This window comes from Narcine bancroftii, chromosome 13 (assembly GCF_036971445.1).
Source record: "Narcine bancroftii isolate sNarBan1 chromosome 13, sNarBan1.hap1, whole genome shotgun sequence".
NCBI lineage: Eukaryota > Metazoa > Chordata > Chondrichthyes > Torpediniformes > Narcinidae > Narcine > Narcine bancroftii.
In genome coordinates, this window is record NC_091481.1 from 61829879 (window position 1) to 61857059 (window position 27181).

Below are 27181 nucleotides of genomic sequence, written 5' to 3' on the forward strand. Positions count from 1 at the left end.
CTATTCCATCCAAAAGCATTTGACCCAACATGTGCATAAGGTGTTGACTTGAGAGGCTGCAGATGTGGGAATCTACAACAAATACCTGAAATAATGGCCACTTCAAGAATGCCAATTGGAATGCACTCTGGGAATTACAAAGCGAAATGTAGTGTGGATACAAGGATACTCTTGACTGGTTAGATTTCAGATTTCAGATTTATTGTATGACATCACACACAACCCTGAGATTCTTTTTTCCCTGTGGACAAGGCAGAATTACCACTTACTGAGAGTGCAAAAAAAAACTGACTCAATCGCACATAAACAAATAAAGAAATGTAAACCATGCAATACAGAGAGAGAGGGAGAGAGAAAATAATCAATAAAGTGCAAAAGTAAGAGTCCTTAAATAAGTCCCTAATTGAGGAGTTTTTGTTGTTCAGGAGGAGTCCGAGGGTGGAGTGTTAGAAGCTGTTCCTGAATGTGGTGGTGCGAGTCTTGTAGCACCTTTACTCTTTCCTGATGGCAACAGCGAGAACAGAGCGTGTGCTGGGTGGTGTGGATCCTTGATGATTGCTGCTGTTCTCCGATGGCAGTGTTCCCCGTAGATGTTCTCGATGGGCAGGGTATTACCCATGATGTCCAAGACAGTCCACTAGCTTTTTCAGGGCTTTATGCTCAGGAGCATTGGTGTCCCCATATCAGATCGTGATCGGTCAACACATTTTACATCACACATCTGTAGAAACTTGTCATGCCAAACATTCACAAACTCCTGAAGAAATAGAGGTGCTGATATGTTTTCTTCATTTTACTATTAGTGTGTTGGGTCCAGGAAAGATCCTCCAAGATACCGACTCCCAAGAACGTAAATTTGCTCACTCTCTCCACCTCTGATCCCCAATGATCACTGGATCGTAAACCTCTGGCTTTCCTTTCATGAAGTCAACAATCAGCTCCTTAGTTTTGGTGACATTGAGTGTGAGGTTGTTGTTGGTGCATCATTCAGCCAAGTTATCAATTTCTCTCCTATATGCTAACTCATCACCCCTTTTTATGCAACCCAGTACAGTGATATCCTCAGCAAATTTGTAGATGGTGCTGTTGCCCTACCGAGCCACACAGTCATAGCAAGTAGAGCAGGGGGCTAAGAACGCAGCCCTGTGGTTCTCCGGTACTGATGGAGATTGTGGAGGAGATGTTCTTACCAATCCACAATGATTGTGACCTGAGCTGAGGAAATCCAGGGTCAAATTACACTGTGGGGTGTTAAGTCCCAGGACTTGGATCTTGAGGGGATGATGGTGTTAAGTGCTGAACAGTAGTAAATAAAGGCCATCCTGATGTATGCAGCTTTGCAGTCCAGATGTTTCAGGACTTTGTGTAGAGCCAGTGAGATAGCATCTTCCATAGACCTGTTGCTACAATAGGCAAATTGGAACGGATCCACACTGCCGCTCAGACAGGAGTTGATCTGCTTCAACACCAGCCTTTCAAAACACTTCATCACTGTGAATGTGAGTGCCTCTGGTCGATAGTTATTTAGACAGGTTACCACACTCTTCTTGGGTACTGGTCCGATTGACGTCTGTTTGAAAGAGGTGGATACCATGCCCTGCTGGAGTGACATGTTGAAGATACCATGAACACATCGGCAAGTTGATAAGCAAAAATTTTTAATATTTGGCCAGGTACTCCATCCCAGACTGGATGCTTTCCTCAGATTCACTCTCCTGAAGGCAGTCCGCCTGTCATCCTCGGATACGGAGAGGAGAGGATTATCAGGGGACATGGGAGTGCGCAGTGATGGTTCTTCCTTGTTCTTATGGTTGAATCCAATGTAGAAGACATTGAGTTCATCTGGGAGTGAACATTGTGAAGATTGGCCTGTTGATGTGGTAGCAAGGGGCTGGTGCCACCAAGGAAGGAAACAACTCATCCTGCCCACCAAGTACCCGTTCCCACTCATTTAAATGACAGGAGACAACATCCAGCCAAAGAGTTTAAGACAAAAGCTGCAGAGAAGTACAATTTGAAAGGATTTTCTATATCACTGCTCGTCAAACTGAATACTGCATTTTCCTCTGTAAATGACGTCACTGGGCTGCAACTGTGGTTTATTGATTGGAAAGCTCTTTGGGAAATCCTGAAGACTCTCATTTCGACAACCAACAACATTCAATCCACAGCAGCATTAATAAAAAGATCAATAAATCATCTTTCATGCTGGATTAATACCAGATATGAGGTTCTCCCACTCACTCACCAATTGTAACTCGCCACTTTGATATTAAGAGAATCATAGAGGCATTTTGAATGTTGAAGGGCCTGAACAGAGTAGATGTGGCAAGGATGTGGCAAGGATCTTTCCCATGGTAGGGGACAAGAGGGCACAGCTTCAGGATAAAAGTACATCAATTTAAGACAGAGATGTGGAAAAATTGCTTAAATCAGAGGGTCGTGAGACTGTGGAACTTGTTGCCACAGGAGGCTGTGGATGTGAGGTTGTTGGGTCTATTTAAGGCAGAGATTGACAGGTATTTGATTAGTCAAGGCATCGAGGGTTATGGGGAGAAGGCCAGGGATTGGGGCTGAGTGGGTGGATGGACCAGCTCATGTTTAGAATGGATGAGCAGACTCAATGGGCGACTTCTGCTCCCATATCTTGTGATCTTGTCATCTTGAGAAGCCAAAATGAAAATATAACATTTGCAACAAAGGGCTCAACTCCTTCCCTGATGTCAGCAATACTGAATGCATCCAGCAACTGTATTTTTATGACACTGGCACTGTACCCAAAGAATTATATTATTACTGCTAACCAATGATCCTTATGCACTTTAGCTGTTAGGCTCCAAAATTGTTTAGCTCCATTGCCTTTTAACAAGTGAGATACTCAGTGGTGTTCACAGACTCTGAGAAGCAACGTGCCTATGTGCAACAGGATTCTGATAATAGCCCCATTGGATATCTCAATACAAGCCTCACTGGATGCAGATTTGTTTCTGTTCCATTGGACCAGCTCGGTACTGCCAATAGCATTCTACTGGATCAGCCCTGGGCTTTACAGATAGCAGGACAAAAAGAATGAAGACCTCTCACTTCCTCAAGGGTAAGCGAGCTTGTGTTTCAACAGCTGCCATGTACGCATCTTCCTTCTCTCTCTCTCTCTCTGCCGACAGCTCACATCCCATCTGTTGCCACCTGCTCTTTCCAATTGACCTCATTTTCTTCCTCTAGTCCAGCAAACTGTGCTCGGGTGACAATTTAAGTTTTAGAATTTAAAGTTTTTTTCTGTGTTGTATAGTCAATTTGGCTGGATTTCTTTACTTTTTTACATGTGTACGTCGAGTACAGATTTTTTTTATGCATTGCCAATTAGTGGTAATCCTGCTTTGACCCCAGGAGAAAGAATCTCTGGGTTGTATGTGATGTCATGTATGTACTCTAATCTGAATCTAAAGTAATAACCAAAATAATATAGCAGAGACCATTCCATGATATGTTTTGATAAATCAGCAAGGTTAAAGCTGATTATGAAGAACAACGTATTTGGCTGAAACACTGTTAACCATTGGCTAAAAGCCCTGGTTAACAAATCCCAAGAGAATTCTAAGAAACTTAATTTATGGAAAAGACCATTTGAATTTGTCTATAATAATAGGTAACCGGTGGGATGACAGAAGTTACTTCTGGCAGTGGTTCTTGCTGTAACAGAGTTCTCATGCTTTGCAGAGTGAATTTAAATGAAGGTTTTCAGCTATATTTGTGTTTGTTTATCAAGCCACCTCAAGTCCACTTTAACACTGACTCCTGGAGCCACACACAATGGAGCATCCGTTTCGCGCGTTCTGACCCCAGGTGCCGTTAATGGGTAGTTTGCAAGTTCTCCCTGTGACCTCCGCGGCTTTCCTCCGGGTGATCAAGTCCTGCTGGAATCGAGACCGAAGCTTTTATTAAAGGCTCTGGATACAGATGAAATGTTAAGCCAAGGAACTGCATCACTTCTCAATTAGAATAAAAGAAATTCCTTGGCATATTTTAGACCATGAATTCTCCTGTGATTTGGTCAATGTTTTATTTTTCATCCAACTTCCTCTTACAGAATTTACTGTTGTTTTGTGGCAGCATTACAGGTTCAAATAGTGGTTTTTTTTTTAAAATAAACAAGAGAAAGTGGGCTAGTGCCTGTGGTTCTTTGTCCAATCAGAAATCACTATCTGATTTTATACCTTTGGGTGTTCCGCTTCAGGCTCCTGTATCTCCTTCCTGATAGTGGCAGTGTGAAGAGGGCATGGTCTTGATGGTGAAGCTCTTTGAGGCTAAAGGCTGCTTTCTCAAGACACCAACACTTGTAGATATGAACAATGGAGTGAAGACAGGTGCCTATGATTGGCGCTGGCTGACTTCACGACTGGGGTAAAGGAGACAGAGAGAAAAGGGCCACCCACTTCAGTTCCCTGCCCCATTCCATTGCTGACATGGTTTTCCATGGTCTCATACACTACCAGACTGTAACCACCCACAAATTTGAGAAACAACATCCTTCTTGGCACCCTCCAACTGGATAGCACATTGGGAGGAAACCAGAGCCCCCGAGGGAAAAAAAAACCCACGCAGACGCAGGGAGAACGTACAAACTCCCTGGATTTGAGCCCCGGTCCCAATCGCTGGCTCTGTAAAGGCATTGCGCCAACCACCATGCCAACCGTTCCATCCATCAACACTCCACAGTACTAGGAATACGAAAAATAACCAGCATAAACCCAAATAGAAAGCTGAATATTTACAAGGGATTTAGCTGAATAATGTTCGCTCCAGCTCCAATTTCACAATATGTGCAGCAATATGCGTCAGACAATATCACTCAGGCTTGGTGGGTCATTGAATAAATGGGGAGCCAAATTCAGGATGCAAGCTTTCTTCTGCAGCGAAGGTCTGGTTGGTTGGTTGATTGGTTGGACAGGGGAGTGAGATTTGATGCCTTAATTGGTCCCCTTCTCCTTCCACCACTGTCATGTCTTAACCATAATTCCCTAACCTTCGACATTTATTTTAATTTTAAATTTATGCCTACAGCACGGTAAGTGGCTCTTTTGGCCCATAATCCATTGCACCCAATTCACCTACAACCCCCCCCAGTATGTTTTGAAGAGTGGGAGGAAACTGCAGCACCCAGAGAAAACCCAAGCAGACACGGGGAGACACCTTACAGACAGTGCCAGATTTGAACCCAAGTCGCTGGCACTGCAAAAAGTTGGCAACTTGTTTCTCCCAGCGAACCAGCCCAGACTTAACAGGCCAAATGGCCTGCTGCTATGTCATAAAGTTTGGAAGTCCCCTCACCATCTCAGACTCTCCCACCCCGTAACCTGATAGCCACAGACCTCCAGCCTGCCCGGATCTCCAACCCTCCCAAGTTTGCTAGCCCTGAACCAACCTTGCAGCCACCCAACCATTCACCGTGAACCCTCTGGGCCCAGAGAAGTACCACTACTTGGAGAAGCTTCATCAGGCAGAGGCTCATAAAGCCAAACCACTACCTTAATTGAACCAGCTCCACAATTGGGTGTGAACATCAAAGAGCTAGGCATGATTTTTTTAAAAACAGGAAATACTGGGTCAGGCAGCATCTGTGGAAGGAAAAAGAGAGTTAATATTTTAGGTCAATGACCTTTCACTGGACACTGCTTCATTGACTGTTTCTCTCTCCACAGATTCTTCTTCTCCCTTGGGACATTTCCACTATCTAAACCAGCCATTCTCAGTGGGGCAACAACACATTGAAGGGCGGCCACAGACTAACATAAATACATGTGTGTGTTTTTTTTTAATGTCGCCAGTAGAAGTACGGAAGAAAGCAACTAAATCTAACTGCTTCATGGGGAAGAGGCCCATAAACTTCGAACAGAGTCCTCAGCGGAGCATAGACAAAAAAATAAAATAAAAATTTGGGAATGGCTGATCTAAAGACTCTGGTTCAAAGAGAGTCGGAGTCAGAGCAAATTTAATTGAGGGGCCTTAGGACACGGGGCGGGGGAGCATTAATTTTTCAGCAACGTCAGATCCAGTGGGTTAGCGGTGGCAAAGTCAGACCGGGGTGGGGGGAGGGGCACATCTTGTGTTCTTAATGGGCAACTATCCAAGTGGTTCATGATGGTCTTTGGAGGAATAATCTGCAGTCCTGGTCTTGCCGACATGGTCATGTGGTTAAGCCTTATCTGTCGTCTGAAAAGACCAAGCTAGATACTTGGTTGCTAGTGGACAGTTCTCTGCCACCGTTTCAAGGAGCACTTAGCATGGGGCATAAATGCTGGCCTTGCCAGTAATGCTCTCTTCCTGCGAACTAATTTTTAAAAATCCAGTTTACACACATATTCTTTTCTCTAAAGTTAAACTGGTGGCGAAAAAGACCAGCTGCAGGGAAGTTCCTGCATCATTTCTCCCTTTGAAAAATCAGAAACTCATCTTTCAAAGGTAATGGGATGACAAGAGTTTATAATGAAGCTTTGCACCACAGTCTGACTTTACTGTGGCAATATTCAATCCACAGGGTAATCATACATTATTGGGACGAGTATCAAAGGATGTCCCAGGATTTGGGAGAAATGATGTGTTGTTTATTCCTCTGGGCTCAAATCGCTTTGCCTTTTAAATTGACGGCCAAGGCAGAGAGGGGATAGCCAAGACAGCAAATGAGAGGTTTGTGGTTCACAGTCCCTCTGCAGAGGCTTAAGTAGTTGAGACATTGATGCAGTACCATAGGAGCCATCCCATTCATTCGGTTAAGAATACAATAACATTGGAGTAGGAGGAGGCCACTCAGCCCCTCGAACCTGTCCCACAGTCCCACCAGTATGATCACATGATCTGCCTCTGGCCTCACCTCCTCTTCTGCACCAGTTTACCTCAGGCCCTCGATTTCCTGATGTCAAAACTGTAACTCGCTCCTCTTTAAACACTTCCACTCATAGCCTCCAGAGCCCTCCAGGGCAGGGAATTCAAGAAATTCACCACTCTCTGACGGAAGAAATTCCTACACACCTGTGTCTCTTGTGATGTTAAACAATGTACTCACCCACAGGCAAAAAACAATGATGCCCATTTATATACTCCTTATTATAGTCAAATAATGTAAGGCATATAAAAGATCTTATGTCACGTCACTATCTTGAGAAAATGCGAAGAAGCTTTTTCTCCATTTCCTAAACAACACTGATAGTTCAATCAATACCCAACCTAAATCCTCATGCCTTCATTGTGTTTCTGTATGTGGCAGTGTGCTGTGCACTAATTGACTGCCAGGTTCCCGACATCTTGTACATCTGCCGTAAAGATAATTGGGACTTCCTGAGGCTGTGAAAGGGCCTATGGAAAAGTAGTTTCACCTTTGAAACAAAAGTTTTATTTGGAGTGTGGTTAATATTAGTTGAGCAGCTGTATACTTACCGAGGTACAAAAAATTGGGAAGGTACCATAGAACCATGGAGCACTACAGCACATAAACAGGCGCTTCGGCCTTTCTCGTCTGGCTGAACTATTATTCTGCCTGGCCTGCACCCAGACCATATCCCTCCATACCCCTCCCATCCATGTACCTGTCCAAATTCTTCTTAAATGTCAAAACTGACTCTGCATTTTACCAATTAGTTGGCAGCTCGTTCCACGCTCATAAGAACGTAAGAAATAGGAGCAGGAGTGGGCCCTATGGCCCTGCCATTCAATGAGATCTGATGATTGGCTCATCTCCCCATATCCCTTATTTCCCCTACTTTCTAAAAATTTATCCAACCTTGTCTTAAATACATTCACTGAGGTCGCCTCCACTGCTACAATGGGCAGCGAATTCCACAGGTTCATAACCTCCTCATCTCTGTCCTAAATCTACTCCCCTGGACCTTGAGGGTCTGTCCCCTAGTTTTAGAACTCCCATCATTCTCTGCATGATGAGGTACTCCCCTAATGCTCCCTTTAAACTTTTCTCCTTTCACCTTTAACCCATGTCTTCTACTTTTTATCTCTCCTAACCTCAGTGGAAAAAGCCTGCTTGTATTTATTCTATCTGCACCCCTCATAATTTTGTATACCTTTATCAAATGTCCCATCATTCTTCTACACTCCAGTTTGGGAAACAAATTTGTCTTGTGCCAGCCTTTGTGTCCGGAAGATTCAGCTACATCTCCTTAGCGGTGCTGTCGTGGTGATTTCTCACTGAAACATGCCGTATGTTCAAAGGAGTAGAGAGAGTGGAGAGAGAGAAGAAATTTCCCATAGTAAGAGAGTCCAAGGCATGATGCCACAGCCTCAGAATAAAAGGAGTAGAGAGAGTGGAGAGAGAGAAGAAATTTCCCATAGTAAGAGAGTCCAAGGCATGATGCCACAGCCTCAGAATAAAGGGACATCTTTTTAGAACAGTGATGAGGAGAAATTTTTCATCTATGCTATTCGTTGCTACAGTCGATGTGGAGGCTAAGTCTTTGAGTCTATTTAGGAGGGAGATTGATTCATTCTTGATATCAATCACTGTCACGCCTCAGGGCTGTGTGCTCAGTCCGCTCCTGTTCACAGTACTGTCCCATGAATGCATTGCTAGATCCAGCTCCAACAGTGTCATCAAGTTTGCAGATGACACAGCAGAATTTGGCCTCATCAGCAACAATGATGTGTCGCCCTGCAGAGAAGAGGTGGAAAATCTCGTGAGATGGTGCAAAAGTAAAAACCTAAGTCTCAACATGGACAAGATGAGGGAGATGATCAGAGGATCAACCATGACCACTCCCACTCCACATCAACACCCTTGTAGTGGAGAGAGTGGAGAGCACTACATTCCTTGGAGTTCACTTGACTGGTGACCTATTGTGGTCACTCAACATCTCCTCATTTGTCAGGAAGGTGCAACAGTGACTGCACTTCTTGAGAAGACTGAAGCAGCACCACTATTATATCAACCTTCTACAGGAGCTCTACTGAGAGCGTCCTGGCCTGCTGAATTACAGTGTGGAACAGTTGCTGCAGAGAAATGGATCAGAGATCAATCCATAGGATCATAAGAATGGTAGAGAGGATCACTTGAGTCTCCCTCTCCCACCCCCCCCCCCCCCCACCAATCGACGTGATCTACTGGGATCATTGTCTGAAGTGGGCATGCAAAATCATTGAGGACCCCTTCCACCCTGCACACAGCATCTTTCAGCTACTCCCGTTGGGGAAGAGATACAGGAGGATCAGAGCCAGCACCACCAGGCTGAGGGACAGCTTCTTTTCACAGGCAGGGAGAATGGTGAACGACTGAAAGAACTGCTCGCACAATCCCTCCGAGACTGTCATTTATACATTTTTATAGATATAGTACGTGTGTTGTTTGACTGCATGTGTGTTAGGTCTGGTTGTGTGTCTGCATGTTTTGCACTGAGGACCGGAGAACGCTCTTTCATCGGGATGTGCTTGTACAATAAACTTGACTTGATTAGTCAAGTTATGGGGAGAAGGCGGGAGAATGGGGTTGAGAGGATAAATACGTCAGCCATAATTCAAATAGAGGAACAGACTCAATGGACCAAATTGCCTATTTATATTCCTTTGTCTTATGTATTATGTCTGTGACCCCACAAGGCATACCAGAGGGGGACAAATATAGAGTCAGAGATTATACAGCACAGATATAGGCCCTTCAGTCTAATGTCCATGCCAACCAAGTCGCCTACCTTGAGCTTGCCCCATTTTCCTACAGTATTTTGCCCATTTCCTTCTGAACCTCTCCTAACCACGTAATTGTCTTTTGAACAAAATTGTCCCTGCCTCTACCACTTCTTCTGGAGGGTCATTCCACACATCCGCCACCCTCTTGTGCAAAAGCAGATCCTCAGGTCACTCTGAAATCTTTCCCCTCTCACCTGAAACTTATGCTTCCTCGGCTCAGACACCCTTACCCTGGGAAGAAAGACTGACCCTTCACCTTATGATATTATCTCTCTCTCTCTCTCTCTCTCTCTCTCTCTCTCTAGGGAATGTCGTACCACCCTCTCTTGCACCCCCATGCCCCCCAATCCCAGTAACATCCACGAATCTTCTCTGCCGCTTTTTCAGTTGATTTTCAAGATGTTCATTCTAACCCAAAAGTAATTGGTGGGGTGAAGCTTTTAAGGTGTTTTTTATACAATAATGGTACATTATAAGGGGTTAGCACCACAGTTATATTGTCAGTGACATGCGTTCGAATCTAGCGCTGCCTGTGAGGATTTTGCATGTCTCCCCCCTCGCCCCCCCCCCCAACGTGTTGGCGTGGGTTTCCTCTGGGTGCTCTGCTTCTTCCCACCCTTTAAAATATACAGGGGCTATAGGTCAATCGGGTGTTCATTGACAGCACAGACTCAGGGGCCGTGCTGTATGTTTAAAATTTCAAAATTAACATGTTTGACTATCATGCCTTGCAGCTGAGCACTTGTACAATCAAATCAAAGAAGCTTTAAGCCTGCATTTCTACAAAGCAGAAGTGTGGTTCAATGGCTTCAACGCTTGAGGTGACATTATGGTGCAGTAGTTCGTTCCGCTGCCATCTGGTTCCAGGGATCTGACCTTGGGCCTGCCCCTGATGGTTGCAACTTTGGGAAAGGAGGTTAATTGGCCTCTGGATGTTATCTCTGAGCGTGAATGAGTGGCACCGTCTTCATTGTTGAGGTCTTTCATGGCTTATTTCAGCATCATGCTGAAGAAGATAGTAAAGAGGGTTGGTGCGAGGACGCAGCCTTGCTTCACGCCGTTGTCAATGGAGAAGGGTTCGGAGAGCTCATTGCTGTATCTGACCTGACCTTGTTGGTTTTCGTGCAGTTGGATAACCACGTTGAGGAGCTTGTGGGGGGGCATCCGAGGCGCTCTAGTATTTGCCAAAGCCCTTTCCTGCTCACGGTGTCGAAGGCTTTGGTGAGGTCAACAAAGGTGATGTAGAGTCCTTTGTTTTGTTCTCTGCACTTTTCTTGGAGCTGTCTGAGGGCAAAGACCATGTCAGCAGTTCCTCTGTTTGCACGAAAGCTGCACTGTGATTCTGGGAGGACATTTTCGGCGACACTAGGTATTAGTCTATTAAGGAGAATCCTAGCAAAGATTTTGCCTGCAATGGAGAGCAGCGTGATTTCCCTGTAGTTTGAGCAGTCTGATTTCTCGCCTTTGTTTTTGTACAGGGTGATGATGATGGCATCACGAAGGTCCTGAGGCAGCTTTCCTTGGTCCCAGCAGAGCATGAAAAACTCATGCAGTTTGGTATGCAGAGCTTTGCCGCCAGCCTTCCAGACCTCTGGGGGGATTCCATCCATACCTGCTGCTTTGCCACTTTTCAGTTGTTCAATTGCCTTATATGTCTCTTCCCGGGTAAGGACCTCATCCAGCTCTAGCCTCAAGGGTTGTTGAGGGAGCTGGAGCAGGGCGGATTCTTGGACTGAGCGGTTGGCACTGAAAAGGGATTGGAAGTGTTCTGACCATTGATTGAGGATGTTGATCTTGTCGCTGAGGAGGACTTCACTGTCTGAGCTGCGCAGAGGGCTTTGGACCTGGGGTGAAGGGCCGTACACCGCCTTTAGAGCCTCGTAGAAACCCCTGAAGTTGCCAATGTCGGCGCTAAGCTGGGTTCGTTTGGCGAGGCTAGTCCACCACTCATTTTGGATCTCCCGGAGTTTGCGCTGAAGGTGGCTGCATGCGAGACGGACTTGCCAAGGACTCGCCAAGGCAAATAGCGCCTTTGGAAGTCTACACAAAAGAGTCTGGAAAAACAATCACCTGAAGAAACACACAAAGATCAGCGTGTACAGAGCCGTTGTCATACCCACACTCCTGTTCGGCTCTGAATCATGAGTCCTCTACCGGCATCACCTACGGCTCCTAGAATGCTTCCATCAGCGCTGTCTCCGCTCCATCCTCAACATTCATTGGAATGAATTCATCACCAACATCGAAGTACTCGAGATGGCAGAGGCCGACAGCATCGAATCCATGCTGCTGAAGACCCAACTGCGCTGGGTGGGTCACGTCTCCAGAATGGAGGACATAGGAACATAGGAACATAGGAAGTAGGAACAGGAGTAGGCCAAAAATGGCCCATCGAGCCTGCCCCACCATTCAATACGATCATGGCTGATCTAATTTATGACCTAACTCCACCTACCCGCCTTCTCCCCATATCCCCTAATTCCTCTATCATGTAAAAATGTATCTATCTGAATTTTAAATATGTTTAATGAAGCAGCCTCAACCACTTCCCTGGATAGAGAATTCCAAACATTCACTACTCTCTGGGAAAAACTATTTTTCCTCATCTCAGTCCTAAATCTACCTCCCCGAATCTTGAGACTGTATCCTCTCATTTTAGTTTCCCCGGCCAGCTCAAAAAACCTTCCTACATCTATCCTATCCATACCCTTCATAATCCTATATGTTTCTATAAGATCTCCTCTCATTCTTCTGAACTCGAGCGAATACAATCCTAGACGATTTAATCTTTCATCATAAGTCAACCCCTTCATCCCAGGGATCCACCTAATAAACCTCCTCTGGACCGTCTCCAAAGCCAGTATATCCTTCCTCAAATATGGAGACCAGAACTGGACACAGTACTCCAGGTGCGGTCTCACCAGTACCTTATACAGTTGCAACATTACCTCCCTACTCCTGAATTCAATTCCTCTCGCGATGAAGGCCAACATTCCATTTGCCTTCTTAATAACCTGCTGCACCTGCAACCTAACTTTTTGCGATTCATGCACAAGCACTCCCAAGTCCCTCTGCACAACAGCATGCTGTAGTTTTTCACCCTTTAAATAATATTCAGCAATTTTATTTTTCTTGCCAAAGTGGATAACCTCACACTTACTAACATTGTACTCCATCTGCCAGACCTTTGCCCACTCATCCAGCTTAACTATATCCCTCTGCAGACTCTTCATATCGCCTTCCCAAGATCGTGTTCTATGGCAAGCTCTCCACTGGCCATCGAGACAGAGGTGCACCAAAGAAGAGGTACAAGGACTGCTTAAAGAAATCTCTTGGTGCCTGCCACATTGACCACCGCCAGTGGGCTGATATCGCCTCCAACCGTGCATCTTGGCGCCTCACAGTTCGGCGGGCAGCAACCTCCTTTGAAGAAGACCACAGAGCCCACCTCACTGACAAAAGACAAAGGAGGAAAAACCCAACACCCAACCCCAACCAACCAATTTTCCCTTGCAACTGTGCCTGCCTGTCCCGCATCTGACTTGTCAGTCACCAACGAGCCTGCAGCAGACGTGGACATACCCCTCCATAAATCTTCGTCCGCGAAGCCAAGCCAAAGAAAGAAAGAAAAATGAGTGGCAGGAACCTCAGAGTGTGGCGGGGGGTGGGGGGGCGGGTTCTTATGGGCATGTATGAGAGAATGGTTACAGGGCAATCAGGGGTGGAGTGGGATGATGGGATTTAAACTTTTTTGAATTTAGACATACAGCACGGTCACAGGCCATTTTAGCCCACAAGTCCATGCTGCCCAATTTACACCCCATGGAAAGAATATATTTGTAAGCCACTGTTTTATTCATACCTAATTGAGTCGTTATGTGCATGGTTTCAGAACTCCAAAGGAAATGGGCCAATGACAATTGATCTCAAGCAAAATATTTCAGTAACAGTTGGGTCTGTCTCAGTGAGTTCTCAACCCCACTCACATATCATCTTAAGTAATCCCTTACTAATCTCAGAGCACCTATAGCATAGGCATTACCTAAAGCAGTATGCGAGTGGAAGTAAAAAGGTTGAAAACCATTGGTCTATCTCAAAGCCACTTAAACATCTCCATTGCATTTGTTGCCACTAATACCCCTGGCCATTTTTAAACTTTCATAATATGTACTTCGGACTGGCTCCATGGGTAAACTACAGTTTGAACACCATTACTATGTGAGTGGAAAGAAAAAAAATTGTAAATCACTGAGATAGAAACATGAATGCACCGGTTATGGAGAGACATGTATCACGTGCAGATGGAAGAGGTTCGGTACAGTCATGGTGGGCCAAAGGGCCTCTTTCCTGTGCTGTACTTTGTTCTGTGTTCAATACAACAAAGTGATTTGGCTTCCTGTGGGTAACAAAAGATGGATGAGTATAAAACGTTGCTTCTCCATTCTATCTGTACTCCAGGAGTAAATTCCCCTGCTCCCACGATGCTAACCCATTGGTCAAAATGCTTGCAAGTTCTCAAACTTACATCCTCACATATCTGCACACTTCTTAATCTCACATGAGATTGGTTAAATAAGTACTAACACTTTTCCCATCAGACACTGTCACATCTCGTAAAATCCCGGTTATCCAGAATTTAAGCCACCGGCAACATCAAACAACCCGCAAAGAAAGTTGCGGAGGGTTAAAATTGGGGAACCTCACTGTTAGTTTTCCACTTACACAACACAGAAGCAACCGGAAAACTCGCTTATCTGGCATCTACCAATCACTGTATGTGGTGGTCACCAAGGTTTTCACTGTTCATAAACCAGCAAATAAATAGAGCAATGGAGACAGACCTCAAGACGCAAAGTAATGCTTGTGAACTACCTTCAAAGTCAAAGTCAGGGTCACCCTCACACCCAGAACCTTGCCTCAGGATCCTTGCAGCCGTCTCTCCTGAGCTACACCACACATCTCGCTGTACTGCTTGCTGCTGCATGACAAAAGGCAGGAAAGCTCTCCTGGCAAAATGTGGAGGCTTCCACCTCTGATAATGGGTACATTATCCATTATTTCCTCAGTGCTGGTCAAGAAGCTACAAACTCTGGGCCTCTGTACCCTCGCCGCCCCCACCCCCGCAACTGAATCCTTGACTTCTTCATCGAAGGCCACTGTCAGAACGAATTGCAAGCCACGTCTCCTCATTATCAACACAGGCACACCTCAAGGATGTGTGCTAAGCCCACTGCTCTACTATGTGGCCAGGCAATTCCATTGCTATCTACGTTCGGTGTTGACACCACAAATGTCGGCCGAATAACAAACAGCAATGAGGAAGTGAACAGGAGGGAGATACATCAGCTCGTTGAACGGTGTAACAACAACAACCTTGCGCTCAACATCAGCAAAACCAAGGAGATGATTGTGGACTTCAGGAGGGAGTCAGGGAAACAGGATCTAGTCCTCATAGAGGGTTCAGTAGTGGAGAGGGTCAAGAACCTCAAGTTCCTGAGTGTCCACATTTCTGAGGATCTGTCCTAAAGCCAGCATCTATGTGAGGTGTCTGAGGAGATTCGATATGTCACTGAAGACTCTCGAAAACTTCTACAGGTGGACCGGGGAGAGCATTCTGTCTGGTTGCGTCACTGCCTGGTATGGAGGTGTCAACTCTCAGGACAAGGAAAAACTCCAGAGGCTTGTTAACTCAGCCTGCAATATCATAGGAACCAGATTTCACTCCATCGAGGACATCTACATGAGGTTGTGTCTTAAAAAAGCAGCCTCTATCCTCAAATAACCCCCACCACCCAGTCAATGCCCTCTTCTACCACCAGGAAGGAGATACAGGAGCCTAAAGTTGAGCACTCAGTCAGCGGCACAGGGACAGCTTCTTCCCTGACCTGCACTATTTTTTTGTACATTATTGTTGTAAGATGGTCCATAATATGATTGTTTGCCCTGTGTTGTTGCCGCAAAACCAAATTTTGACAATAAATTCTGATTCTGATTGCTGCAACATTGGCTAAAGTGCAGGAATTCAAAGGAGACATTCAGTGTCCTTGCTGACATCGTCTTGCTAACTGATACCCAGGAGTTCCAGCTCTTCAAAATGATCATCATGTTCCTCTGAAGAGCACCTCCCTGGAGGGAATGGGAAGGTGGAATCGCATCCTTCCCATCATCGTCGCACGTCCTTGACAACACCCCCTGGAGTTGAAAGACTGCAGGAACTGAACCTTTAAGGATTGCAACTTGAGGTCAAAGCAGTGAAGAAAGGTAACACCACCAAGTAAACACCCACTGATCATGAGTCATTGAGCCACAGAGAACAAGTCCTTTGGCCCAAATAATCTATGCCCGTGGTTTTCAACCATTTTTTCCCACTCACTAACCACATGGCACCTATGGCATTTGTGAGTGGAAAGAAAAAGGTTAAGAACCCACTGATCAATGCATATTAAAGGCTTTCTGGGCTGGTCCCACTTGCCTGTCCTATTCATAAATCTCCCCAAGTGTCCTTCGTACCCACATCTATCGCTTCCACTGCTTTCGGAGAAGTCCTGTCGCAAGGAACTTCCACTAATGATTTTATGATTTTTTTTTTAAGGCACTCTACAAAACAGCATTAAAGAAATTGCTATTTTTTTTTAATTTTAGATATTTTTAAATTTACACAGGCCCTTTGGAGGGTAGCAGGAAACCGCCGCATCCAGAGGAAATCCATGCAGTCACAGGGAGAACATACAAATCCTTACAGACAGTGCCAGATTCGAACACTGGTCATTGGTGCTGTGCTAAATGCTTCACTAACCATGGCATACTTTAAATAAGGTGCAGCTAAGATTTTAGACAAAGGAATCCAGATAAAAGTCGGAAACGATGAACAATATAAGAAAATTCTTTCATTGTCATGTAATCAAATCGGTAATAATATTACACAAAATATCGTAAGACAGATAGAATCACCATCAGCAATTGCCGTGCACTTCATACAATCAAAGAAAGAGAAGCAAAGAGCGTCTCCCCTCCCCTCCCCACCCCCCGAGTCACCGAGTGTTTGTGGATTCACCTCCATCAGTCTCTGCAGCCGCACAGACTCGATCTCAAACCCTCGGCAACCCGAGCTCCAGATCCGAATCTCCGCCACGATCAGGAAGCCTTCAGAGCCCTCGGCTCCCTCTCGCTTCCCGGTTCCAATACCCAGTGCCTCTTCAGCCAGTCTCAAGTCAGTCACCAGCAGTCCACAGCCTGTGTGGGTTCCTTGGCTCGAATCACGAGTTGCCATCAGCACTCCGCTGGCGTGTTCTTCAGCCACAGAGCCCCTCATTGGTCCATCACCATGGTTTTCCATTCCATGGGTTGTCTCCTCTGCTCTCCTTATTAAATGGGGAAATATAATATCTCCCCTTCCCACATAGTCTTGATATAAGGTCTCAACCTGAAACCTTAATGCTTTTTAGTCTGTAACCTCAGGAAAATTGCTGAAAAATTTAACATAATTACTGCCTGTGTGGTCGCTCACACTGGGCGCCTTTTTAGACTGTAAATACATGAGTGCAACAGTCCCGCTGGTTGGTCGTGCAACAGAGTGAATGAACCAATTTTTACCGGTACAATTTACACCGCAGGCTTCCTCCAAAAACTTGCAGGAAAGTTGCGGGGCAGGAATTGACTCCAAATTCCTTAGACTGGCTGTGTGGTGGCAAAATTCCTTGATTGTGCCGTTGCAGTTTTAAAAGCATAAGTGACTGACTATTCTACCCATGGATGCTGCCTGACCTGGTGAATCTCTTTGTACTGCCAGTGTAAGCTTGCTAAGTTTTAGTGTTTGAAAAGCTTGAAAACTTTTAATGAAGAATTTTTAACAAACTTAATTTTACAATTTAACTAGAAATTTCCTGAGGCAAGCGGAGAAAGTGAGTGGTTTGACCTCATGTAATCACAAGGAATGGCAACTTCAAGAAAATGTTGAACTTAATTCTTTTCTTTGGCTTGGCTTCGCGGACAAAGATTTATGGAGTGGGTAAAAAAGTCCACGTCAGCTGCAGGCTCGTTTGTGGCTGACAAGTCCGATGCGGGACAGGCAGACACGATTGCAGCGGTTGCAGGGGAAAATTGGTTGGTTGGGGTTGGGTGTTGGGTTTTTCCTCCTTTGCTTTTTGTCAGTCACTGAACTTAATTGTGGACTTGAGAAAATCACAGTACTAGTGGCAATGTGATTGGCATCTCCTGGGATCGTTGTGTCACATTTATTAAAGGATCTAATCTCTTTTCTCAAGCTTGGTAGATAATGAGGCTCTCCTTAGGAGTGTGGTGCAATCATTTGCATATCAGTACAAACTCACATTTGAATATTCATGAACCATCAGAGAGGCATTGTTTGGTGGTATATGGTCTGCATATGGTGGGGTTCAGTGCAGTACACGAAAATGCAGGGGGAAACTCAGCAGGTCATAGAATGTAAAAGGCAGTCGGCATTTCATTCCTGAGCTCTTCTTCAGGACTTGGTACTGTATTTGTGAGGCAAGGTGCTATTGCAACAAAGTAAAACTTTGAATTACTGTTATCTGGAATTCATGCAATCGTCAGCCTCAAGCAAGCAACAAAAAAAATCACAAAAAATTAAGAGGTAAAAAAATACAGAAGTTTAAAATCAGCGCACGTCATCGTTAGTTCGATAATCTACGCAACATGCAATCTCAATCGACAGGAAAATTCAGTTATCTGGCATCTACCAATCCCCATAGGTGCCAGATATCAGAGGTTTTACTTTATCTTGGTCCATTGGGAATAGCCAGGCCATTCAGAAATTATGCTTTTACCATCAATTCAAATGTTCTCCAAGTAACAGAGGGAGCTGCTGGTATGTGTTGTAAAACACCATCAGTTCGTGAATGTGGACATTAAATACCCCACCTAATCGTTTACAAGATTAGGACCTTGAGCACCCTGTGGACTCTACTGGCCTCTTAAGATCTGTCTGGCCATCAGAATATTGAGCAACAGAATCAGAAAAAGTGGGACACAAGGAGTTAAATGCAGTGAAATATCTCAACGTGGCAGCCACTAAACCTAGCTCTTACGAGAGGCTGACACCAGCCAACAAGGAGGCCATCAAGTCCAGCTCTTATATGACATAGCACCAGCCAATATGGCAGCCACTAAGGCCAGCTCTCGCAAGAGGCATTATTTTCCACAGATAGGCCCGATTTTCACCATATTCGCGCAAGTTTTATATTTTTTCTATTTTTTTTTACTTTCAGTCATATATGCGAACGGACATAAGTCACATCAGTCGCAGGTTAGGGAGTACCTGTAATATAAACAGAGTAAATGGAAGGAAAATGTTTCCATTAGGTTCACAGACCAAGTGCAAACAAATTTACAGGCAAAAGATACCCGTCTGATTCAAGGGATTTCTTTATTACTTAAAGACTAGTTCTTATTTGAATCACATCAGGAAATTGTCAGCCTAAACTGGAATCGGAGCTGAATTAAAGCACACAGTAAATGCTGGAGGAACTCAGCCAATCTCACAGTGTACGAAGGTGGTAAAGATATATAACTGATGTTTCGGACCTGAACCCTTCCTCAAGGTATAAGCAAAAAGCAGACGTGCACCTCAATAAAGACTGAGAGAGAAGGGGGCAGAATCAGAGGGGGAAGAGTCCAGACCTACAAACAAAAGGTGTTATTGGCTATGATAAGAGGAAATGTGAGAATTGATTTTGGCTCTGTGAAAGGAGTCAGAGGAAAAAAGGAAAGAGAGAGAGAGAGAGAGAGAGAGAGAGAGAGAGAGAGAGAGAGAGAGAGAGAGAGAGAGAGAGAGAGAGGAAAGGAAACAGGGGGACTAAGATGGGGGAAAGGGGGGTGTTAATGGAAACCAGAGAAACCAATGTTAATGCCATCAGGAGGGAGCCCAGACGAAAGACGAGATGTTGTTCCTCCATTTTGCAGGTGGCCTCAGTCTGGCAGTGCATGAGACCATGGACAGACATGTCAGCAAGGGAATGGGAAGGGGAACTGAAATGGGTGCTCATCTCGGAGCTGAACGGCCACATTGCACAATTTGATCAACCCAACCCCAACCTAGCGCCCATGAATAGCTTCTCCATAATCAATGCTAGATTGGAATTGAATTCCCAGCACAGCTCCACTCACCAATGGGGTGGCAGGGGTCTGAACATTAGCATCGCTGAAAATCAAGCACCCCACACACAACATTTTTCAATTACTCCTGTCGAGTAAAAGATACAGAGCTGGCTCCACCAAAATGTGAAACAACATCTTCCCACGGGCAGAGAGAATGCTGAACGACCAAAGGAACTGCTCACAATAACTATTCAAGACTCAAATATTAAAACTAAGTAATATTTATTTGTCTATCTGTCTGCCTATTTATTTGTTTATTTATTTATGTGCCGTAAGACCCCTGTTATCTGGAATTCAAGCAACTGGAAGCCTCAAGCAACCAGCAAAAAATAATTGCTGAAAATAAAAATGTTAAAAAATACAGAAGTTTAAAATCAACGCCCCTAGCCAATTATACAGCATGCAATCTCAAGTAACCGGAAAATTCACTTATCCAACATCTACCAATCTCCACAGATGCCGGATACCAGGGTTTTACTGAATATTTGTCCTGTTGTCTGTATGTGTGTTATGTCTGGTTGTGTGCCTGCATGTTTTGTACCAAGCGGTGGAGAATTCTGTTTCATCAGGTGATAGTTGTGCAACCAGATGATAATAAACTTGAACTTGATATATTTCATTACCAATTCTATTAACATTCTCACTCTGGAGAATGCATCCTGAGGACTAAGCAAAGCACGAATGGAATGCCAAATCATTTTCTTTGAATTATTTTAATTTGTATTCAACTTCTCAAATATTTTGTGATTAAATCAATACATTTTAAAAATAAAAACACAATTAAAATTAATTAAAATGTTAAAATTAAAAATGGATCAATGTGATTTATAGAGCGATAAAGGCTGAATGCAGGCAAATGGGAATACCTTGGTTGACATGAACAGGATGGGCTGAAGGGTCTGTTTCTGTGGTGCAGAACTCAATAAAGAAATTCACAAGGATGTTACTGGGTTAGGAGTGCTTGAGTTAGAGGAGACTGGATAGGCTGGGACAAGGTTTCCCAAACTGGGTTCTGTGGAACCCTGGGGTTCCGTGGAAAGGCATAGGGGTTCCACAGAAGAAATGACAGGGAGTAATAATAATCAACCTGTTTTTCTTTAAATCACTTATTACCTCTGTCTTTAATTCCATTTGTTTCTGGGACAGAAGAAGCAGTGCACTTCACCCTAACAAAACAAAATGGCGTCATGAGGCCTGACATCAGCAGCGCAAACGTCGGGCCTGCGCATCATTTTCAGCCAATGAGAATCCGATTTCTTTTGGTGCGAAGCTGTCCATATTTTAAAGATATTCAACGTGTGCAATATTAAGAACCATGGATCATTGGATTAAAAAAGAAACCAGGAGACAGGATAATTCATCTGAAGAAAGTACTGAGGTGCCACCATTTTTTCGTGAAGATTCTTTGATTATGCCTATAGCAGAAAAAATCAAGTGTTATAAAGAAATGAAAGTATGACGAAAATTATTTGTCGCTTGGATTCACATCAGATGGGAATAAAGAGGCACCAGATCCACAAACATTAGGAAGATCAGTGAGGACAAGAAACAATTTCATTCATCCCATTGAATGTAAATTAGAGGCAAGATATTATTTCAACGTGGAGGATAGCGAGTTTATTTACTTTCTTACTGTAATTGTGTATATATATCAGGTCTTTTAAACGGTAATTGATGACTGGGTTCCATGATTTCCAAATGCTCCCCAAAAGGGTTCCATGAGCTAAAATGTTTGGGAAGTCCTGGTCTGGGATAATTTTCCCTGCAGCATAGTTGACAGAAGGAAGACCTTCTTTCTTCTTTGGCTTGGCTTCGCGGACGAAGATTTATGGAGGGGGTAAAAAGTCCACGTCAGCTGCAGGCTCGTTTGTGGCTGACCAGTCCGATGCGGGACAGGCAGACACGATTGCAGCGGTTGCAAGGGAAAATTGGTTGGTTGGGGTTGGGTGTTGGGTTTTTCCTCCTTTGCCTTTTGTCAGTGAGGTGGGCTCTGCGGTCTTCTTCAAAGGAGGCTGCTGCCCGCCAAACTGTGAGGCGCCAAGATGCACGGTTTGAGGCGTTATCAGCCCACTGGCGGTGGTCAATGTGGCAGGCACCAAGAGATTTCTTTAGGCAGTCCTTGTACCTTTTCTTTGGTGCACCTCTGTCACGGTGGCCAGTGGAGAGCTCGCCATATAATACGATCTTGGGAAGGCGATGGTCCTCCATTCTGGAGACGTGACCCATCCAGCGCAGCTGGATCTTCAGCAGCGTGGACTCGATGCTGTCAACCTCTGCCATCTCGAGTACCTCGACGTTAGGGGTGTGAGCGCTCCAATGGATGTTGAGGATGGAGCGGAGACAACGCTGGTGGAAGCGTTCTAGGAGCCGTAGGTGGTGCCGGTAGAGGACCCATGATTCGGAGCCGAACAGGAGTGTGGGTATGACAACGGCTCTGTATACGCTTATCTTTGTGAGGTTTTTCAGTTGGTTGTTTTTCCAGACTCTTTTGTGTAGTCTTCCAAAGGCGCTATTTGCCTTGGCGAGTCTGTTGTCTATCTCATTGTCGATCCTTGCATCTGATGAAATGGTGCAGCCGAGATAGGTAAACTGGTTGACCGTTTTGAGTTTTGTGTGCCCGATGGAGATGTGGGGGGGCTGGTAGTCATGGTGGGGAGCTGGCTGATGGAGGACCTCAGTTTTCTTCAGGCTGACTTCCAGGCCAAACATTTTGGCAGTTTCCGCAAAGCAGGACGTCAAGCGCTGAAGAGCTGGCTCTGAATGGGCAACTAAAGCGGCATCATCTGCAAAGAGTAGTTCACGGACAAGTTTCTCTTGTGTCTTGGTGTGAGCTTGCAGGCGCCTCAGATTGAAGAGACTGCCATCCGTGCGGTACCGGATGTAAACAGCGTCTTCATTGTTGGGGTCTTTCATGGCTTGGTTCAGCATCATGCTGAAGAAGATTGAAAAGAGGGTTGGTGCGAGAACACAGCCTTGCTTCACGCCATTGTTAATGGAGAAGGGTTCAGAGAGCTCATTGCTGTAACTGACCCGACCTTGTTGGTTTTCGTGCAGTTGGATAATCATGTTGAGGAACTTTGGGGGACATCCGATGCGCTCTAGTATTTGCCAAAGCCCTTTCCTGCTCACGGTGTCGAAGGCTTTGGTGAGGTCAACAAAGGTGATGTAGAGTCCTTTGTTTTGTTCTCTGCACTTTTCTTGGAGCTGTCTGAGGGCAAAGACCATGTCAGTGGTTCCTCTGTTTGCGCGAAAGCCGCACTGTGATTCTGGGAGAATATTCTCAGCGACACTAGGTATTATTCTATTTAGTAGAATCCTAGCGAAGATTTTGCCTGCAATGGAGAGCAACGTGATTCCCCTGTAGTTTGAGCAGTCTGATTTCTCGCCTTTGTTTTTGTACAGGGTGATGATGGTGGCATCACGAAGATCCTGAGGCAGTTTACCTTGGTCCCAACAAAGCTTGAAAAACTCATGCAGTTTGGCATGCAGAGTTTTGCCGCCAGCCTTCCAGACTTCTGGGGGGATTCCATCCATACCTGCTGCTTTGCCACTTTTCAGTTGTTCGATTGCCTTATATGTCTCATCCAGGGTGGGAACCTCATCCAGCTCTAGCCTTAGGGGCTGTTGAGGGAGCTGGAGCAGGGCGGAATCTTGGACTGAGCGGTTGGTACTGAAAAGAGATTGGAAGTGTTCTGACCATCGGTTGAGGATGGAGATCTTGTCGCTGAGGAGGACTTTGCCGTCTGAGCTGCGCAGCGGGCTTTGGACTTGGGGTGAGGGGCCGTACACAGCCTTTAGAGCCTCGTAGAAACCATGAAGGGCATTTATAGGGTGAGTAGTCATGATCTTTATTGCAGGGTAGGGAGAGTCTAAATCTAGTGGCCATATGTTCAAGGTGAGAAGGGGAAGATGGGATCATTTTTTTTTAAATAGAGCATGGTGGGTATATGGAACAAGCTGCCAGAGGAAGTGGCAGAGTTGGGGGGGGGGGGGGGAGGTGGGGAGGGGGGTGGCGGTGGGGAGGGTACTGGATCTGGAAGGTTCAAAGTTCAATTACTTGAAATTTCTTTTTGCCTGCTGCAAGGCAGACAGATTCGCCACTGGCAGGAGTTGCCTAACCACCTCTTTCAGTCAGGTTTACAGTCAGAGAGAGAGAAGCTAAAGAGAGAACCCCCAGAGTCACAGAGTGTCCGTAGATTTGCCTCCAGCGCCTTTGCAGGCCACAGAGTCCAATCTCCAAACCAATGGTGACCCGAGTTCCAGATCTGAACCTCTGACATGGTCAGGAGCCCGTCAGCCCCCCCCCTTCGCGTCCCAGTTCTGATGCCTGTTCGAGCCAGTCTCTAGCAGTCCACAGCCCGGCGCAAGTCTCCAGACAGCAGTCTCCAGCAGCTCACAGCTTCCACTGGTTTCCCGCCTCGAGTCATCAGTAGCCCTTTGCATGCGCTGATCCCTCAGCCCCAGAGCCCCCTCACTAGTCCGCCGCCATGGTCACCATCACCGCGGGTCATCTACTCCGCTTTTCCTTCTCAGATGGGGGGGCGTGAACTTCCTGTCCTCTGGTGCCCTGCTCCAGTCCTCAGACTCCCCCGGAGTCTGCAACCCCTTGTGGCTGCTGCCGATTAAGAGGCGCCGCCATCTTGGGCCTGTGGATTTCAACAAAAACCAGTCAGCTCCCTCAATGGGCCGTTCAAAGCCCGTACGTGCCGATGGCAGTCAACAGTCATAATGCAGGAGAGCTGCATCTCTGCTCCCTTGCTCCCCACAGGTCCATACTAGAGACAGCGCTGCTGCTACAGCACCTGCATTTTGACTTTTAAAGGAATATGAGCCAAACGCAGGAAAATGGGGCTACCTCAGGCAGGCAACTTGATCAGCATAGACAAGTTGCACTGAAGGCCTGTTTTTTTGTGTTGTATTACATTTTCAGCTTTCAAAATGTTTTAATTGTTTAACAGATTTTAATAGTTTTTACATGTTCCTGAATAGGGGGATTGAGTTCAAGAGTTGAGAGGTCATGTTGCAACTCTACAAATCTCTGGTGAGACCACACTGAGTATTCAGTTCTGTTCACCTTATTAGAGGAAGGATGTGGAAGCCATGGTGAGGGTGCAGAGGAGATTTACTAGGATGCTACCTGGATTGGAAAATAAGGTTAGCAGAGCTCGGACTTTGAAGTAAGGAGAGGTGATTTAATAGAGATCTACAAGATTCTGAGACGCATAGATAAGGTGGATGGCCAGTGCCTTTTATTCCAGGGCAGGATTAGCAAACACCAGAGGACGTTTATACAAAGTGAAGGGAAGAAAGTTTAAGCAAGACATCAGAATAAGGTTATTTTCACGCAAAGAGTTGTGGGTGCCTGGTAGTGGAGCTTAAAACATTACAGGAATTTAAGAGAGGTGGATGAAAGAAAATTGGAGAGTTATGAGGTAGGGAGGTTTTAGTGTTTTTTCTGGTAGGAATGTATAGGTCAGCACAACACTGAGGGCCAAAGGGCCTGTATGTGATGTAATGTTCTATGTTCTAAATGAGATTACCTGAGGACAGATTCAGATTTCAGATTAATTGTCAGAGTACATATATGACATCACATACAACCCTGAGATTCTTTCTCCTGTCAGTGAAGCAGAATCACCACTGTTTGGCAGTGCAAGAAAAAAAACTGACTCAGTATAAACATGTAAACTGATAAAGAAATATAAACAAACTGGCTGCAATGCAGAGAGAAAAAAAAATCCAATAAAGTGCACAAGTCAGAGTCCTTAAATGAGTCCCTGATTGAGTTTGTGGTTGAGGAGTCTGATGGTGGAGGGGGAGCAGCTGTATGAGTCTTATGGCACCTTTACCTCTTGCCTAGCAACGAGAACAGAGCGCATGGCAGCTGGTGTGGATAAAGAAGGCACTATGTAAAGACAAGTTCTCTGAGGACACACTGACTTCACTTTCATGACCATCACCTTCCACTGGAATAACTCAATAACTCTGTAGTGGAGAAAGTGGAGAGCACCAAGTTCCTTAGATTTCACTTAACTACTAACCTATTGCGGACACCTAATATCTACTCACTTGTCATGAAGTAGTAACAGCGAGTGAACTTCCTGAGAAGATTGAAGCGAGCAAGGCTACCAGCCATCATCTTCTACAGGAGCTCTATCGATAGTGTCCTGGCCAGTTGCATTACAGTGTGGTACAGTTGCTGTAGAACATTAGATCCAAGGTCAATCCACAGAAACATAAGAGTTGCAAAGATGATCACTGGAGTCTTCCTTCCCCCCACCCCACCCCACTCCCCCCACCCCATCACGTGGTCAACTGGGACCGTTTTCTGACAAGGGCGCATAAAATCATCGAGGCCCCCTTCCACCTCGTACACAGCATCTTTCAGCTTCTCCCGTCAGGAAAGAGATACAAGAGTATTAGAACCAGCATCACTCAGCTGAGAAAGAGTTTCTTCCCTCGAGCAGTGAGAATGCTGAACGACCAAAGGAACTGCTCGCACTGGCCATATATTCATTTGTATATATGAATAACTATCCTGCATATGTATTATTTGTATGTATGAGGTTTATGTCCAGGGGTTCAATGCTGCCAGAGCTCACCGGAATTCCACTCCAGGTACCTCATGGGGTGGGTCCAGGCACCTCATGGGGCGGCTCTGGCACCTCCTTGACCCCGTTTTTGGTGAGCTCCAGCTCCTAAAATATTAGCACTGCACCCGTGGTTGTGTCTGCAGGTTTTGCACCACAGAACCCTGTTTCATCGGGTTGTACTTGTGCAATCAGATGACAATAAATTTGACTGGACTGACTCAACTGACGGAAGTCTTCTGAAGTTGTTACAATGGATTCAACACGCCATGCTCCGTAACGATGTAATTGAAATCTTCTACTCTAAGCCTAACACTAAAGAGTAGATTTTCATTTTTGTTTCAGTTACATTTCTCATTAATTTATTCGTTCCCTTTGTAAAACGCTAATGATAAAAAAAGGTACGGCTTAAATAAAAGTATCAGACATCTGTCATGGAAGTATTTATGATTTTCATAATACAGGAGGCAGTGAAGGTTCAGTGCCTGGATTGAATTAATTTTATCAAACAAAATAGCATAGCGAATGTCAAGGCAATGTCAATTTAATTAAGAAAACAGCAATCCTTTTCCCACTGGAGGCTCCCTTTAGACTACCTTGTTCGTGATAGTAAGGTTATCCCCATTTATTAACATAATCGGGAATTGTTTGCTTGGTGGCTAAATATATCAGCCATTTTACACCTTGACAATGGAAAGAGAATTAAAGCATAATATATTACAGCCTGACATTTTGCACAAAGCACGCCTTTCCTGCAAGTGTCATACTTAGGC